A 4,450-nucleotide genomic window follows, 5' to 3' on the forward strand; every position below is an offset into this window, starting at 1 on the left:
GTGGATGCATCAGGTGTACCAGTGACCTACCTGTTGTTGTGGATGCATCAGGTGTACCAGGTGACCTACCTGTTGGTGTGTGCATCAGGTGTACCAGGTGACCTACCTGTTGTTGTGGATGCATCAGGTGTACCAGGTGACCTACCTGTTGGTGTGGATGCATCAGGTGTACCAGGTGACCTACCTGTTGGTGTGGATGCATCAGGTGTACCAGGTGACCTACCTGTTGTTGTGGATGCATCAGGTGTACCAGGTGACCTACCTGTTGGTGTGGATGCATCAGGTGTACCAGGTGACCTACCTGTTGGTGTGGATGCATCAGGTGTACCAGGTGATCTACCTGTTGGTGTGGATGCATCAGGTGTACCAGGTGACCTACCTGTTGGTGTGGATGCATCAGGTGTACCAGGTGACCTACCTGTTGGTGTGGATGCATCAGGTGTACCAGGTGACCTACCTGTTGGTGTGGATGCATCAGGTGTACCAGGTGATCTACCTGTTGGTGTGGATGCATCAGGTGTACCAGGTGATCTACCTGTTGGTGTGGATGCATCAGGTGTACCAGGTGACCTACCTGTTGGTGTGTGAGTTGTTGTGCATAAACCAGGAGCGGTTGTTGTCCACGTACATGGCCCAGGCCCTGTCGTCTTTACCCAGCATCACGTCCTTCAGCACGTCGCCGCGGGCAACCCCGAACGCAGGGTCCGGGTGGTTGTCATAGCGATCCACCGTGATCTCCCAGTAGTGCACACCGCGGGAGAAGCCGGAATTACCCATGACCACCCTGTCATCGTAGCTGTTGCACGTCACTGTCAGGTTGTCATTGGAGAGGATGATGTCAGGGTGGGCTGACGCAGGGTCAAAGGTGAACCAGGCAACTACAGGAAGTAGACACACACATACAGACAGATAAAGAGGTTCAGTCTTCTGTTTTTCCACCATAAGGAACCATCAGCATGGTGAAAACACCTAACAGAGGAGATGAGGCTAGAAACTGGTGGTCTGAGGTGGGGTTAGACCAGCGTTTCCCAAACCCGGTCCCGGGGACCCCAAGGTGTTCACATTTTAGCTATCATTCCAGTCTTTGACAAACATTGTCTTTGGCATATGACACAGCAATACAAGGAGTGGAATGACAACCAATCTCTGGCACATACTGTCAAATAAACTATTATTATAAATACATGACAGATATTACAAATATAATACTCCATTAGACACTCAAGGAGAGGGAAGTTGCTATCTCTGTGGGCACTCTATGGGACCTGATACTGTTACCATGGTAATTGGAACATCAGAACACGAGTTTCCCATGGGAACATAATATAAGTAAAAAAAAATGTTGATTGGATGTTCCCAGTGAACCTGAATAACTGAAGCCCTCATTAGACAGCAAACTGCTCACCCCTTGGTTATCAATTCAATGATTGGTTGCTGTGATGACATTGGCAATGATCAGGTTAGGAGTGGAGCGGAGTAGAGCCCAGGAGACATTCAGCAAGGAGAGGGTTAAAGGGTGTGTGAACCATACCTGTGGCCAGTATTTGCATTTCACATGGAGATTGTCCAGGTGCAATGAGAGAGAGAGAGAGAGAGACAGAGAGACAGAGAGAGAGAGAGAGAGAGAGAGAGAGAGAGAGAGAGAGAGAGTAAAGGAGGTGAGAGTGGAGGGTGAGTGGGGAGGGTGGTAGAGACTGTAAAAGCCGTGTTGAGTTTATCAGGGAAACTGCTTCTTTTCAGTGGCCGTTTTAGTATCACAGAGAAGATCCAAGCATATTCCAACCAGCCTAGGGATTCTTTTCCAAACCAACGACAAGGGCTACGTAGATTATTACAGCACTCGTTCCCCTAGACTATTTTCCAGACGGTGAGAAAATTAAAGGCAAAACAAATCCTGGTTGCCTGGCATCAGAATCTATCCGGACATGTCTGTCTTGTTTTCTAGATACATTATTATCTTTGTTAAACCAACAGCTGCATAGGAGAACATCAAAAGAGACAATCCATTCCAAAATCATGTCACACAGAGAGAAGGAGCTGTCTGGATTTCACAGGTCCACTGAAGCATGACAAGCTTCTCTTGTCTGTCTGTCTGTTCGTTCGTACGTGTAGAGCTGAGCAGCATACACAATGGGAAGGCAGGTGGCAGGCAGGTGTAAGGGAGGGTGGAAATACTGTGTGTGTGTGTGTACCAAAGCTGGGTTTAAACAGTATTATACATTTTTCAAATACTTTGAGTGTTTGCTTGAGCCCATTCAAGCACAGCTAAAGTGTTCGAAAGATATCAAATACTATTTATAAACTGGTTGGTTTGAGCCCTGTGTGCTGATTGGCTAACAGCCATGGTATATCAGACCGTATACCACGGATATGACAAAACATTTATTTTTACTGCTCTAATTACATTGGTAACCAGTTTCTAATAGCAATAAGGCATCTCAGGGGAATGTGTTATATGGCCAATATACCACGACTAAGGGCTGTGTCCAAGCACTCCACGTTGCGTCGTGTCTAAGAACAGCTCCTAGCTGTGGTATATTGGCCATATATCACACTTCCTCGGTCCTTAATGCTTAATTAGAACCCAGGTCTGCTAGGCTGCTGTCTATATGCTCTTTAGATTCACCATCACCAATCAGTATGTGCTTTAGCCAACTCCTGTCTGCGTTGGCTCATTGCCATGCTAAACATACATGTCTAGGGCATGACAACGAGTTGGCGACACTACAGCACATACAGTATGATTGCATCCCAAATGGAACCCCTATTCCCTTTAGAGTGCACTACATAGGGAATAGGGGGCCATATGCTCTATAGAGTGGGCTCAGGTAGGGCTTACTCTCGGAGGTCTGCATGGCCAGTATCTTGCTGTGTACTGTCCTACTCCACTGGCGTTGAAGCCTTTGACCCTGGACATGTAGGTGCTGTTGTAGTGGAGTCCATCCACCGTGCAGATCGTCTCCGTCCCCACGTACACTTCCTGTAAGAACCATGACAACTTCCTGTTAGAACCATGACAACTTCCTGTTAGAACCATGACAACTTCCTGTTAGATAATCATCACACTGGTATGATGGTGGCTAGCCTCATACTTCTGTTTGGAAACAGAATGGAAGGATGGTTGTACGAGGCTAGACGATGGCAGCTATTTGTCACAACAGAGATTGTAGAACTGACTAAATTACAAGAGTATAAAACACGTTTAATTAGCTAATGTAGCAGAGGTGATTTGTTGGTGATGAGGTAGCTCTGCCTGAGACTTGTAAGCCCAAATGTCATCCTTGGACCTTGAGAATGTCCTCTTGGTCTAACGGTTAAGATGTGAGCTTGTTAAACAACACACAGTCCAATAACGAGAAGATAAATGAAACAATATCAACCAAGGCTAACAGAGGGAGGGGTGCTCTATCTATCTATAATTACACTGGCCCATTTAGAGACTTTTAGACTTAGTGCTGATGAGAGAGAGAGAGGAGGAGGGGGGGGGGGGCAGAGAGCGAGACGGAAGAAGAAGAGAGGGAAAGGGGGGGCAGAGAGAGGAAAGGAGGGAACGAGAGGGCGAGAGTTGGTACACTTGGGTTTAGCTGCCTGAGTAAAGCAGCATCAGTAGTACTTGCAGTAGTTGTGGTAGTAGTAGTAGTAGTAGTAATAGTGGTAGTAGTAGTAGTGGTAGTAGTGGTAGTAGTAGTAGTAATAGTGGTATTAGTAGCAGTAATAGTGGTAGTAGTAGTAGTAAGTGGTAGTAGTAGTAGTAATAGTGGTAGTAGTAGAAGTGGTTAGTACTAATAATAGTAGTAGTGGTAGTAGTCGTAGTAGTAGTAATAGTGGTAGTAGTAGTGATAGTGATAGTAGTAGTAATAGTGGTAGTAGTACTAATAGTAGTAGTTAGTAAAAGTAGTAGTAGTGGTAATAGTAGTAGTAGTAAAAGTAGTAGTAGTAGTAGTGGTAGTAGTAGTAATAGTGGTAGTAGTGGTAATAGTAGTAGTAGTAGTGGTAGTAGTAGTGGTAGCAGTAGTAGTAATAGTGGTAGTGGTAGTAGTAGTAGTAGTAGTAGTAGTAGTAGTAGTGGTAGTAGTAGTAGTAATAGTGGTAGTAGTAGTAGTAATAGTGGTAGTGGTAGTAGTAGTAATAGTGGTAGTAGTAATAGTGGTAGTAGTAGTAGTAGTGGTAGTGTAGTAGTGGTAGTAGTAGTAGTAGTAGTAGTGGTAGTAGTAGTGATAGTGGTAGTAGTATAATAGTGGTAGTAGTAGTAATAGTAGTAGTCGTAGTAATAGTAGTAGTGGTAGTAGTAGTGGTAGTAGTAGTAGTGGTAGTAGTAGTAGTAGTAGTGGTAGTAGTAGTGGTAGCAGTAGTAGTAATAGTGGTAGTGGTAGTAGTAGTAACAGTGGTAGCAGTAGTAGTAGTAGTAGTAGTAGTAGTAGTAGTAGTAGTAGTAGTATAATAGTGGTAG

The 4,450-nt window shown here is 44.9% G+C and overlaps 1 pseudogene; it reads right to left on the bottom strand.

Annotated features, from left to right (window-relative positions):
- Positions 1-237: 237 nt before the first annotated feature.
- The window catches only part of LOC115187866 (E3 ubiquitin-protein ligase TRIM9-like), a 45,649-nt pseudogene continuing 41,436 nt past the window's right edge, over positions 238-4,450 (bottom strand).

This window comes from Salmo trutta, unplaced genomic scaffold (assembly GCF_901001165.1).
Source record: "Salmo trutta unplaced genomic scaffold, fSalTru1.1, whole genome shotgun sequence".
Lineage (NCBI taxonomy): Eukaryota > Metazoa > Chordata > Actinopteri > Salmoniformes > Salmonidae > Salmo > Salmo trutta.